This window comes from Alexandromys fortis, unplaced genomic scaffold, assembly GCF_014885135.2.
Source record: "Alexandromys fortis isolate MF-2015 unplaced genomic scaffold, M_Fortis_MF-2015_v1.1 scaffold_331, whole genome shotgun sequence".
Taxonomy (NCBI): domain Eukaryota; kingdom Metazoa; phylum Chordata; class Mammalia; order Rodentia; family Cricetidae; genus Alexandromys; species Alexandromys fortis.
The window spans coordinates 6,530-20,219 of NW_026068215.1; the positions used below are offsets into that span (position 1 = coordinate 6,530).

Below are 13,690 nucleotides of genomic sequence, written 5' to 3' on the forward strand. Positions count from 1 at the left end.
CAATGTTTTGGAGAAAAATCTTGTAGTTTTCTGCCATAGGTGGATGGCCCATCTTAGACATTCCTCTGAAAAGAGTTACCTTATATTCCAGAGTCCTACTGTATATCCCTAGCTATGTCTTCATGGAAGATCCTAAACTCACTGCTATAATACAAAAATTCCTGACAGGAGATAGCTTATTTCCAAAAGTGAGTTCTGCCAATTGTCTGAGTCCCCACCTAGGCTAGTTCTGCTTCTCAGTTGGTAGCCTTCTAAGGAAGGCCTTTTGCTTTGAGTGAAAGCGATGTGAGAAGGGAGGACCACAGCCCCAGAGGCCTTTCCTGTGTGCAGGAACAGATGTACAGCAAGGTTGTATTAGAAGCATGATATCATGATAGATTTCTTATTCCCCCCTATGTTTTAAAGACATATTTTTCTTGTACAATATATTCTGATTAGAGTTTCCTGTCCCTTTAACCTCCCCAGTTCCTTCCTTCCACCCATGCCATCCAGATCCACCTCCTGGCTGATTTTCATTAGAAAACAAGGGCTAGTAAGAGATAAAAAATAACAAAATTAATTAGAATAAGATAAAGTACAACTATCACATGGAAGTGTACTGGTGGTAGGCTGAAGTGTCCTTGGAGTATATAACAAAAGAGCTTCATTTGGAATTTGAGGTAGATTGATTACCATCTGGAGTACAGGTTCCTCTAAATCAACTCCCAGAAACTCAAAGAGAACAAAGAAGCAACCATGAGGTAGGCATGGGTCTGTACCAGGTCTTCAATGTGTATATTATCTCTTTCAGTATTTTAGGAGAACTTTTATTTGTATTTTTGTGGGGCTGTTGAGTGTGTGAACAAGTGGGTCTCTGATTCTTGGGTCTTCTTGTGGGCTCTTTTACACCTGTTCATTTGCCTCATCCAATTTCAATTTGATAATTGTGATTTAAAGTCTTATTCTAATTTATTTTGTTGTGCTTTGCTGTTATCTCTTAGAAGCCTGTTATTATCTACTGAGAGATAGAAACAGAATGGATTCTGATAGAAGGGAAGGTGGAGCGGAACTGGAAGGAGTAGAGTGAAGGGAAATTATAATCAGGATAGATTACGGGGAAAATCTATTATGAACAAAAATGGAAGGAAGATTCCCTGAAAGAAAGATAACACAAAAGGGTCATGGCTCACAGAGATACACTGACTCATATTTTGTTACTTCTAGGTCATTTGATTATCAGTACTTATCCACCAACATCTCAAACCTAGACCACAATCAGCACTGAGATGTTATTGCTTCTTCCGTCGCCCTCATTTACCTTTTGATTCCAATCCCTCCATCCCTCTCTTTTTGCTTTTGTCTTCATTTAATTTAGGTAGCTCTCAGTCTCCTACACTAGCTCACCTGTTTGCCATTCCTCCTTGTCTTTATCTAGAAGTTATATATTAAAGCCCTGTTTTGATATCATTCTTTGTAGTATTCCAATAATTGTTGAGGTTAAGCAATGTCTTAAGTGTGGACTCAGTCTTCTATCGTCTGGCATCGTCTCAGGTACTATATATTATTTTTTTCCAGTTGAAGTGTGAGAATATAGCAAAGAGGTCAAGACCAGGATGCGGACACCCACTGAAACAGTTTACTTGAGCTGATGTGAGCTCACCAACTCTGGCCAGACAGGGAAGAACCCAGCATAGGCCCAAGCTGGACCCTCAGAATGTGGGTGACAGTTTATGGCTGGGGCAGACTGCAGGGCCACTGGCAGTGACATGAGGATTTATCACTGGTGCTGCTGCTGACTTTTTGGAAACCATTATCTTTGGATGGATACCTTGCTCAGCCTGGATATAGTGGGGAGGGCCTTGGTCCTTCCTCTGGGCAATGTGCCTTACCCTCTCTGAGGAGTGGATAAAGGTTTGGTAGAAGGGTAAGTGGAGGGAATGAGCGGAGGGGAGGGGATAGAAACTTGGATTGGTATGTAAATGAAAAAAGGTAGATTGATTTCTTTTAAAAAAATACTCTCATTTTTCACTCATCTGAACATACATATACTAGATGATGTGTGAAAAGGGAGACATATTTCAGAAAAACTCTCATTTTTGAAACTCACAAAGTGTGCGGTGATATACATAAACATGAAGAAAGTGAGAGCACCTTAGGGTTTTGTGAACCAATAGCTACTGCACATTTAGTTATTGCCATGAATGAATTGATGGACAGTATTGGCAACGTTAAGAAACAAAATGACCAGCCTGATCAAGATTATAAAATGCCTTTCAAGCCCTGAAACTAAGGTGTGTTTTAAAAGAGAAAGGAGGTATGCTAGAGAGGGTTTCAGGAAGATATTCAAACTCTCAGATAAGACCGCATATCAACAACATATAATTATTAATTCCGCATGATACTGGCATGTTGAACCACCTGCAAGGTAAAGTTGAAGTAAAATTGATGGGACTGAGTAATTCAAAGTATCATTCATTGTTAGCTTACCTTGCTTCAAAGCATAAGTTTTGTTGTTATTATTGTTGTTGTTATTATTTTTTCTTTGATTGAAAATGGATTGTTTTCTCATGCAACAAATGTCCCAAGAATGCTATCAAAACACTAAACTTAAGCTGGAATCCAATATGCTCAAAGGACCGGATGCAGACTCTTGCAGTCTCTGAATGTTGGCTCGGTCACGCTGAATTCACATAGGCTTTGATGAAGCTGTTACCAGGTGTGGAGACATAGCTCAGAGGTAGAGCACATGTTTTCGCATATATGAGGCCCCGGGTTCGATCCCCGGCATCTCCAACACAATACTTTTAACCTTTGACTTTTCTTTTTCAGGATGTTTCTGTGCAAGGTGTCCCATACTTTAAATTCCCGTGATGAGGTCATATATGCATAGCTAATTATTGGATGAAATTGTTCGTTTATCACCGTGACAGCAATGTTCATCTTTGTGAGGACATTTCCACAGACACCGCCATGGTCTGGTTAATAGAACGTGGGCATGCTTCCAGGGATATGTTGTGTTCACAGATCGAACAAAACAGGAAAGCTCTGCATTTGTAGTGGGGACAGTTTCTCTAATGGGTATGCTTTCTTGGGTGAAAACAAGGGTGAAGAGTTCCTGCTCTGACAGAAAGAAAGGGAGGGCTGGGCGGAGCCATTCCTGGTTACTACCAGGGAGGCAGCATTGCGGTTGTCATAGAAACCGGGGCTATTATGGCGACCATTTTCAAATGGCAACCCGACGATGTCCTGAAAGCAGCATTCAGTTCCTGGTATTTGGACTGAGTTGAGCTTATGGATTCCCGGAGGTGAGCACCAGATTCTTCTTGAAAGTTGGGAGGAAGATGCAGGGATTCCAGACGAAAGTAGGCCCACTCCTACCTCGGGGTTTGCAGCCTGTGTATCTCCGGAAGGAGACAGACTTGGGACCATTCTGCCTCCTCCTGTGCTGTTCTGTACCGGGGTGTGCTGGAGCCATTGTCCAGGAGGGGAGTTGTGGGAGAGTGAGCAGGACGGAGATGAGGCCAAATGAGCACTCTGTGATCCCGACTTCCCACTCTGTGCATGAGATTGCTCGCCCATAGGATGTGAGATTTCAGAGGGAAGGGAGATAGCAAGGCTGTCTTCTTTCCAAGTTGCAGTCAGTCAGATCTCTGGGCAAACAGAAAAGAAAGCAATTGTTTTCTATTTGAACAGTTTTAATATTATTCGAATGAGTTAATATTCAGCTATTTATTCCCAGCTTAAATTACTACTGGATGACCAGCAAGCACCTTCCTCTCCACTAGCCCCCTTCCCCCCCTCCCCGGCCCTGTCTGTACATGTCCCTCTCTGTGAAAAGCCATGAGATTGCTTGCCCATAGGACCAGTGAGGTTTAAGAGGGAAAGCCTCAATGCTAGTCCAAAATTTCCCTTCCTGTCTCAGATGATACTAAAATGCGCACTTGGTTAGAGGAGTTTCTTTTTAGTAATCTGCGGTTTTGTTTGGATTTGAGACAGCATTTCACTGTGTCCTACCCTGGCTCAGAACTCTCAGTGATTCTCCTGCCTTGGCTGCCTCGTGAAGGGGTGGCAGGTGTGGGACACGTTGTGCTTGGCACTAGTCTGGCATTTAAATTTCCATTTTCGTGGGGCCCACCCTGCCAGGTGGCCCTGATCTCTCCTCAGAATCCCTGCAACGCTGCCTATGGCCTTAATATCTCTAATGAATCTCTATAAAGGGGCGATCCTATCAATGCCCCCTTGAAAAGCACACCCGAAATCTTTCACAGGTCTCAATTACTACTTTCTGACTGACATTTGAGGTTTTGTTTATGTTTCATAGAAATGCTTTATCAGATATATGTATTTCTAAATTTTCTCCCAGCCTCAGACTTATCATGTCAATTCTCATCCATGTCTTTGGAAGAGCAGGAGATTTTAAATTGTAAGATCCCACCTTCTCTACTTCTTCAATTACGGTTTTTATTTGGTGTCTTGTCTGCGAAATCTTTGCCTGGCACCCTGTGAAAGGGATTTTCTTCTTGTGTTCTGTTTGACATTTATAGGCTGATTTTTATATTTTTACATCTGTAATTTATTTTGAATGGTCTTCACATATGATACGATGTAGGTCCTGGTTTATATTTGTGGGTTTGGATATACACTTGCCTCAGCATTGCTTCCTAAAAGGCCATCTTTATGCATCAAATTGCTTTGTTTTTTTGTGAAAATAGTTCTCCAATAATCTAATCATGGTATATATGCCAGTAATCCCAGTGCCTGGGAGGCTGCAGCAGGAGTATGGTCAGTTCTTCTCAGCACACCCTACAGGCACTACACACAAGCTTGATTCCGGCATCAGATACAGGGAAAATGTTGACTTGGTATAGGCAGTGGTCTGTAAATGTGTGGATGTGAGCGTGGACTGCTGGTTTTGGACTTTTTCTTACCAACTTTGATTTAATAACATGCTGGTCCATTTACTGTAGGTTCAAACAGAGGTCTCCTATCAGGCAATGCTTTTCTCTAACATTAGTCTGTTTCTAAGGTTTTTCCATAAGCTATGTATTTAATCTACAATTTTTAGAGTTATCCACTCAATTTGTAAAAAGAATAACTGCCATTTTATTGCTAGTGTATTGAATCTATAGCTCAGTTTTGAGTCAACAGACATCTTACTAATAATGAATTGTTTGAGCCGTGAACATAGTTGTCTTCATTAAGACAGGTTGTCTCCAATTCAGCAATGTTTGGAAATCTTTTAGCCTATCAGCACTATGGATCTATCTGTCGGGATTTTGCACAAATATTTGTACATTTTGATTCATCTATAACTGGTATTATTTTTTAAACACAATTCATACGTATTTTTTTCTGTGAACAAATTATTAAATCTTATGTAAACTGTCAAAACCGTGTCAATGAAACTTACAAAAGATATTTTTTGTTGAAAGCATGGATTATCCCATGATGAAAACTTTATTTGATGTGTAATGCAGCTTGTCCCTATTTTCTTATCGGCATTTACAGGTTATTATTGACAGTCTGAAACAAATGAGAGAAATGTCCCAGAGACAAGTCCATGACCATCGTCACAGGAATCTCATTTAACCACATATGGTAGTAGCTCTCACCATCCCATGTGTGGTCAGAGATGAATCTGTTGTAACGTGGTTGTACCCCTTGAGCTCTCAGTAAACACCAGGGAGCTGGGAGAGTGAGAATGAAAGTTGTCTTGTGTGTGTGTGTGTTTGTGTGTGTGTCTGTGTGTGTGTGTGTGTGTACAGAAATTCCTTGGCAGAGGCTGGTCTGCAAAGACTGGTTGATTGACTCTTAGACGTGCAGTGATATGGAGATGGTGGAAGTCACAGTCCCAGGGCCTAATTACAATTTCTTTTGTGTTCTCTTGAGCCCATGAGTAGCCACTCCTTGGGCCCCCTGTGCTGGAATTTCCTAACACCTTGTCACTAACAGATGACGTTGGACCTGACATTTGAAATATCAGAACATGTCTCCTTAACAAGGCTTTAATTTTCTAGCTGTCAAAGGACTGTGTGTCATCACATAGCAGCTAGTGCCTGTACCTGAGGTTTCTCTGCTTTACCATAATACTCTACTTAATATTATCACCAATGTACATAAGGAGAGTCTATAGTTTCTTCATTCTGTTACTATAAAAACTTCATGAAACTGTTTACACATTGTAACATGCAATTTTTACTAACATAAACCTGTCCCACTCATGTTTACTCACAGATATTTGACTCCAGAATGAACTCTCTCATTTTCCTTCGAGGTGAGAGCTCTGTATTTACATTGACAATTGTTAGTGTGTGTTGTGTATATACTCATGCTTGTGCAAATATGTCCCTGGATATATTTGTGAAAGTTAGTTAATCACTTACTGCTGTAATAGGTTATGTGTTATAATTCTCCTGGTCCTCTTCATTGATGACCTGGTGTTTAGTATACTGCTTAGTTATCTCCATAGTTCTTTACTCATGTGCTGACTTATATCAGTATGGCTCAACACCCATTTTCCCAAACTGTTTTCCTCTCTATTCCTGTTCTCTATTTCCATGCTGCATTTGTCCCAGTATTGCCCAGAGGAATCCATTTATATGGCATCAGTGTTCATCTTTTGCCTATGGAGAATTTTCTGGGTCTTAGCATTGCATGCTCTGAGCCTCTGTATGGAAAGGAAGTAATGATGCCCACCTCAATGATTCATTTTCAGGGCCTGAATGGAGAGAAAACAAAACCTGTGTATTTATGTGGTTGGCTGATTTCTCTTGCCTCCTTCAAGCTGCCCATGGAAGGCTGTGACATGAAAGTAGGGGCCTGAGTGCACACAGAGAGGGGGAGTTCTTGCCACGGGAATGGCAGAGGTACAAGCTCACATTCCCAGTATGTATCTGCAGTCACAGGTATCACTGTGTGTATCCAGGGTGGTGTGATGACCTAGGAGGAAGAAAAACATCATTGTTACCTTCTATTGGTGTCATGTGCACAGACAAGGCACCGTCATTCCATCCCCTGGGATTTATGTGCTTTCTCATCCTGGTTTCCTCTATTTCATGAGTTTTCTTTTCCCTTATGCTACCTTCTAGTGTAAATGTGAAGATTTAATCTCTGCAACCCAGAAGCAGGAGTTTGTATGGAAGAACCCAGTGTGCTGTGATGTCCGCCAGACAGGAAAGGTGAACAGAACATTGGGACATTAAGGGTGAGTTAGTTCCCTATCCCCATCCTTAACCATTCAATATGATAACAATACCTCGTCTTCTGTTCATTAGCAGCTCTTTGTGTTAAACGTAATCCCGTGTGCATAAATGCCTTCTTATCTCAGCGGGATGGAAGGATCAAGGCACTGTGAAGTGAGTATGTTACATCAGCTATCCCAGATCTCCCTGGTAGGTGTTAGTGCTACTCAGATATCATGATTGCCTTCAAGTCTAACCCTATTTGATGTTACTACAATTATAGTTCCTTCACAATCACCCCTTGTAAGAACAGAATCTGCAACAAATTTACTCTACGTCTATAGAGGACCACATCACATCACTTATACTTTTTGCTTCAAATATCACACAGAACTGAGAGATATTAAAAGGAAAAGGAAATGTATATATATTTAATCACAATCTGCATTGATATTATTCTTCTTTCTTCCAGATATTTCTGTCTCCTCTACAATTTGTTTGCTTTAGAAACTTCCTTTAGCCCTTTTTAGTAGCATGTCTCATATTGATAAACACTTACGTTTACTTTTGATGATGGTTTTTTATCCCCATGATAATCCAGCAGAATAATTTCTGTAGACATAGAGATTCAGGTTTGATATTTGCTTTTATTCAGCACTATAATTGTGTGCTTTATCTATTTGGACTGCATGCCTCATTATAATTACGTAGCTCTCTTTTTGTTTACCAGACAGAATTCCTTCAACGTGATCTCAAGGTTTTTTCTTTGTTTTTCTTTTCTGAAGTTTGACTACATCAATCATTTCATGTATTTCTTGGGTTCATACGCTTCCTGGTTTACTCACCATTGTTTTAGAAATAGATTTTTTCCTTTGTGCTTTCATCTACAAGTTGTTGCATCTTCTTTTTTCATGGCCCACATATTTCACTGCCCTCTCTTTTCCATCCTCTTTTAAGCTCCTGTTTGTCTCCTCATGGTATTTTCTAGTTTTATGACCTGCAAGCATGACCACACACAGCCACACTCATAAACGAATTCAACTCTAGATTCGATATATGAGGAAAACTTGGGTCTTTTATCCTTACTGAGTCTGCTTTGTTTTACTGACCTTCTGGAAAACCTGGGTCTTCTCCTACATTTATGGATGCATAGAGGTCACCATTCTTGGAATATTTTTCTCTTTTCCACGTAGCCAGGGTTTCTATTGCTGTGAAAGAGGCCTTTCCGTGCATCAGTGCCTAGACGCATATGTGCCTTCCAAAACCAGTTTGTGATGATTGGTTCCCTCCTTCCATCTCATGGGTCTTGGGAATTGAACTCAGCAAGCAGGCACAATTATATGTGCCTTTCTTTTAACAATTGAACTACCTGCAAATTGCAACATTTTAATCCATACATGCATTTGTGTACAAATTTAACAGTCTCATGTAGAGTTAGTGTTGGCGAATTTACCATATTCATCTGGAGAGTGGGTAGGTTGTCTTCCATCAAGTTTCAGAAGTCTATAGAGATACATATAGGATCTACAAGGAAATTAGCTTTCACTAATCTTTTCAATGTATTATTTCCCATATGATTATTGCTGCATTGAAAACAGTGTGTTCCAGTCTACTATTGTTCCTGAGCTTTTCCTTATCCGTTGCATTAGTCAGATCTCACTAAATCAGTGGTTCTCAGTCTTCCCGATGCTGTGACCCTTTAATCTGGTTCGTCATATTGTGGTGACCTACAACTACAAAATTATGTAATTGCTACTCATAACTGTAATTTTGCTATTTTTATAGACCACAATGTAAATATCAGTTTTTATCTATTGTCTTATCTGATCCCCGTGAAAGTTGTCAAACTCAATGTTTAAGAACCACTGATCTATAGGAATATAATTGGTAGACTGTGGTCCAGCTAATCAAACAATGACTCTGTCTGGCAGAAAAGCCATAAATGGTAGTTGTTCAGTCAACAAGACTGGATGTCTCAGCAGTCCTAGTTTGGCACTGAAGATCTAGAGGATTCCTAGGGACCTGCTACTGGTCTTCAGTCAATATTGGAGTCCCAAAAATGTAGGTTCTATCTCCAACAAAGGGATGCTTCAGAAGCAGGGTAGATGACCTAGCTAATAAGAATGAGAGCACACAAAATCAAAAGCTTTCCTCTTACAAGTCCTTTGATGTGGTCTTCCAATTGAGATGTTGCCCAGATTAGGGTGGGTATTCTCACCTCAAATTATCCAATCAAGAAAATCTCTCACAGGAGTGCCCAGATGCTTGAGTTTTAGTTGATTTCAGATGTAGTCAAATTTACAAACAAGATTAGCCATCACATGCCTCAAAAAAAGGTGCCACATTATTGGTATATTTCTTGAAAAAGTAACATTTTGCCACTAAAGTTGAGCCCATAGAATTATTGTGGGTTTCAAAAATATCTCTTAATTGCATATTCTTTTAAGCATTTCTCAAATATCAGAATTTTTATCTCAGGTTAACTTTTATTTGTAATTCGCTACTATTTTTTGTTCATTTCTAAGTGTTCACTGTAACATTTAAGGGTATGTGCTTAAAAGTCAGTAGTTTAAGATTTTATCTTAACAGGCAAGCTGAAAAGTGTTTTTCTTTGCTTGATGAATTCATATACATTTACATTTATTATGAAATCAATACTCTTGGTCACTTAGAATCATCTCTATTCTATTACATGAAAACCCATAGGTAGCACTTACCTCAATGACATCTGTGAGATGTTCTGTATTCTAGATACAAGGATTCCTGAATCTGGTGCATGGTTTTCAAACTTGTGTTTCCCCATCAGGGCATTGTCTTCATTTATCAACCATTACTTGGAAGAGCATACAGCTGACACTTGATGGACGTCCTAACAACAAACTTCTCAACTTATGAAAAGAGGATTGTTATATCTAAGAAGTTTGGTTTTTATTGTTTTTAATGAGCTATATATTTAACTCCAATTCCCTACCTTCCTACTGTCTCCCCTTCCTCCTCTCCTGTGACCCCCACACTCCCAGTTTTCTCAGGACTTCTTGTCTTTTTCTCCTTCCTATGTAGATCCAGAATGTCTCTCTTAGGATCCTCTTTCTTGTCTAGGTTGTCTGGGGTTGTGGAAAGTAAGATGGTTTTTCTTTGCTTTATGTCTAAAAGTCACTCATGAGAGAGTACATATTACATTTGTTTTTCTGGGTCTGGGTAAGGAGTTTGTTTTGAATCCATGTTCCTGAGCTTGAAGGTATTTAGGTTGTTCCTCAGCCTGTTCCTCACCACCTTCACGTCTGACATTGCACCTTTTATCATACCTAGTTCTGTTGCTCTTTCTCTCCCATTTCTCCACCACACATTTTGCTCACCATAATGGCTTCCTTGAAGTACCAGGTAGACCTGTGAATGTCTTCCCGCCAGCCCAGGCTTTGACAATGCAGGCTGGCTTGTTGGTGACTGGCACCTGCCTGAACAGAATGGTATCAGGCAGCCTGGGTATATCTTCCCGGCACCCAATGTTTTAAAAATTGTGTGTATATCGTAAGCATTGCTGCTCAGATGGAAAGGGATCCTGATAGTCGGGAGCCGAGGAATACCACAAATTCACCTTAAGCTTAGGCGCTCACAGCCCTGCTTCAGGGAAAGTTTTCCCCAAATTAACAGCTCTGCTCTCATAGGCGAGGGTTTCCCTAGCCAAGTTGTTACAGCTCTGCTTAGATCCTCAGAAGAGTAAGAACTCTGCTCGGCTAGGAGAAGCTTTTCCAGTTCTGCTCCCCTCTCCTCTGCTCGTCTCCAGATGAAGTCATTGCTTCTCTGTTCTTCTTAGGCAAAGAAGGTCTCATCCAAGCCTGATTCAAGAGATTCACTGAGAGGGAAGAATCCAGGAGGTGGCTGCCCCTGCAAGAATGGGAAAGGCAGCTCCCAACTGAAAAGGTACATGTTGATTTTCTGCTCAGTGATCAGCTGGTTTTCCTGCTCAGGGATTGGTTGGTTTAATGCTGAGATATTGGTTAGTTTGTTTTGCCGAATTGGTAAGTGGAAGAGTGTTTCTGTGGCTTTGGTTTCAGGGGCAAATGTGTTAATTTCACTGGCCTTTCTTAAACGTTGGGCTCTGGTTCCAGGGGCAGTGAATTGATTCTAGTCTCAGGATCAGTGTATGTTTCCTTTGCTCTGGTTTCAGGATCATGGTGTGCTGCTTTGGACAGAAACGGGTGTTGTTTCCCCTAGAAACAGATATGCAGTCCATTGTGGGCCACCAAGTGAGTGCTGAGAACCCAGCTCAGGTCTTCTGTAAGAGCAGCAAGTCCTCTTAACCATGGAGCCATCTCTGAAGTCCACGTCACCAAATATTAAACTTAATTACTATTTTTCTACTTTGCCCCATAATGACAATAGACATTTTCTTATACTCAGGTAGGTCCAAGTTTCATTATTATTTCCCAATCCAGAAGGTTTCATTTCTATGTTAGTTAGGTTCTCAATCCCAACCACTGCCCTACCCTGTCTGCAAGAAAATACAACAATTTGCCATTATCAACCAATTTGTATATGCTGGAATGTATTAGAATAGAACCAGAGTTTAGAGACATCTGGCCTTCATTCATCTTGAATATATGTTTAAATTTATCTATTGTGTTGCCCATGATAATTGTTCATTCTTACTATTAAATGGTGTAGCAATGTATAGCTACACGGAAAATTTTATAATATATTATTTTTATGTGTATATATGTTTGCCTACATATAGGTATGAAGAGCACATGTATGCCTGGTGCCCATGGAAGCCAAGAGAGGGCATTGGATCCCTTGGCACTGGAGTTACAGTTGGGAGCTGCCATGTCAGTTTTGGGAAATGAGTCTTTTACCTGTTGCCTGTTGTTTAGGTTGTTTTCAATTTCAATGTCTTGTATATACAGCTGTTGTGAACTGAAATAAATAAGTCTTTAAAAGAAAATATGTTCTCTTTCTCCAGGTTATATATTTGGGGTTGTGATGGCCAGATGACAATTAACATATGAAGAAATTGAGAAATACTTTTCCAAGTCTCTGTCCTGTTTTCCTTGGCCACCAGCAGTGGGTATGAGAGTTTCATCCTCCAGAGCCTTGCCAGGTCTTTGTATGACAAGTCTTTATTCCTGAATATTTTATGGGGGTGTCGAGAGTCCCCTCAGAGTCACCTGTCTCTCTTCCCTAAGTGTTAAGGATATTGATGCTGAATGTTTCTCTTAGTGGAGCATCTACTCACCCTTCTGGCCAAGTTTTATTTCCTAAATTGTCTATTTTCTTAGTTTATCTTTTTGAGGTTTTCTGTATCCTTGAAACAAGAAAACTGTCATCTGATACATAATTTCCAACATTCATCTTCCCAGGTAAGAAAAATATGTTTCTAACATATATTTATATGAATAGACATTTTCTCACTTTATGGAGTTCTTAACAATCCAGTTCTTCATTTAATGAAAGGGGGTTTGTTGTATCTAAGAAGTTTGTCTGTAATTCATTCATTTTCTGCTACACGATTCATGTTTAGGTTGTATTCTTTTTTTAAAAAAATTCATTTATTTATTTATTTATGTATACAATATTCTGTGTGTATGTCTGCAGGCTAGAAGAGGGCACCAGACCTCTTTACAAATGGTTGTGACCCACCATGTGCTTGCCGGGAATTGAACCTTTGGAAGAGAAGGCAGTGCTCTTAAACACTGAGCCATCTCTCCAGGCCCTAGGTTGTATTCTTGATCAATTATCTTTTAGGTTTCTTTTCACTATTTACTGAGTGTCTGCCTGTATGTCTGTGTGTGCCGTATGCACGTTTGAGTGCAGATGCCCACTGAGACCAGAAAAGACTGTCGGTTCCCCTGGCTCTGGAGTTACAGGCATCTGTTGGCCACCATATGGGTGCTGGTAACTGAAGTCAGGTCCTCTGCAATAGCCAAAGGCACTCTTAACCTTGGAGATGTCTCTCTAGTCCTGTGTAGATCATATGCTTGTTTTGGGTTGACTTTTTTATCCTGAGATAAACAACTTGTCTATACTTATATGTGTGCATGAGGATGTCTGCTTCTCCCAAAATAAGACAGAAAGACAGGGCATTGAAGGTGATATGAGAGGGAATAATAGGCCCTCATCCTGCGATCATTTTTACATTTTTAGGACATTCAAGAAACCTCAACCCAACTGACAGAGCCAAAATTACCTGCAGATATGATGCAACTATTCCTAAAGACATCTCAAAGTAAGTTTAAAAATAAAAACAAATAAACTAGAGTCTGGAGATATGGTTCATTCTTTTATATTACTGGATGTCTTCCAGAGGATCCAGAATTGATACCCAGCACCTACCCGATGGTTCACACTGTTCTTCCCTTCCCTTCCCTTCCCTTCCCTTCCCTTCCCTTCCCTTCCCTTCCCTGTAACTCCAGATTCGAGACATCTCAAACTCTGGTGCCCTCTGTGAACAGTAGGTACTCACTCATGTGGTGCACAGACTTCCCTGTGGAAAAACATTAAACAAATAAAAATAAATTAATTAATTGTGCTTG

The 13,690-nt window shown here is 40.3% G+C and overlaps 2 long non-coding RNA genes across 2 annotated transcripts; both read left to right on the forward strand.

The window, feature by feature from the left end:
* The first annotated feature begins 3,208 nt into the window (after window positions 1-3,208).
* LOC126493400 (uncharacterized) lies at window positions 3,209-7,197 on the forward strand. Its single transcript, XR_007589804.1, has 3 exons — window positions 3,209-3,284; window positions 6,214-6,253; window positions 7,068-7,197. It is a non-coding gene; the product is annotated as an uncharacterized lncRNA (long non-coding RNA).
* A 4,704-nt stretch (window positions 7,198-11,901) lies between these two features.
* LOC126493396 (uncharacterized) lies at window positions 11,902-13,431 on the forward strand. The gene is made up of 3 exons (XR_007589803.1): window positions 11,902-12,517; window positions 12,753-12,874; window positions 13,302-13,431. It is a non-coding gene; the product is annotated as an uncharacterized lncRNA (long non-coding RNA).
* The last annotated feature ends 259 nt before the right edge of the window (window positions 13,432-13,690 follow it).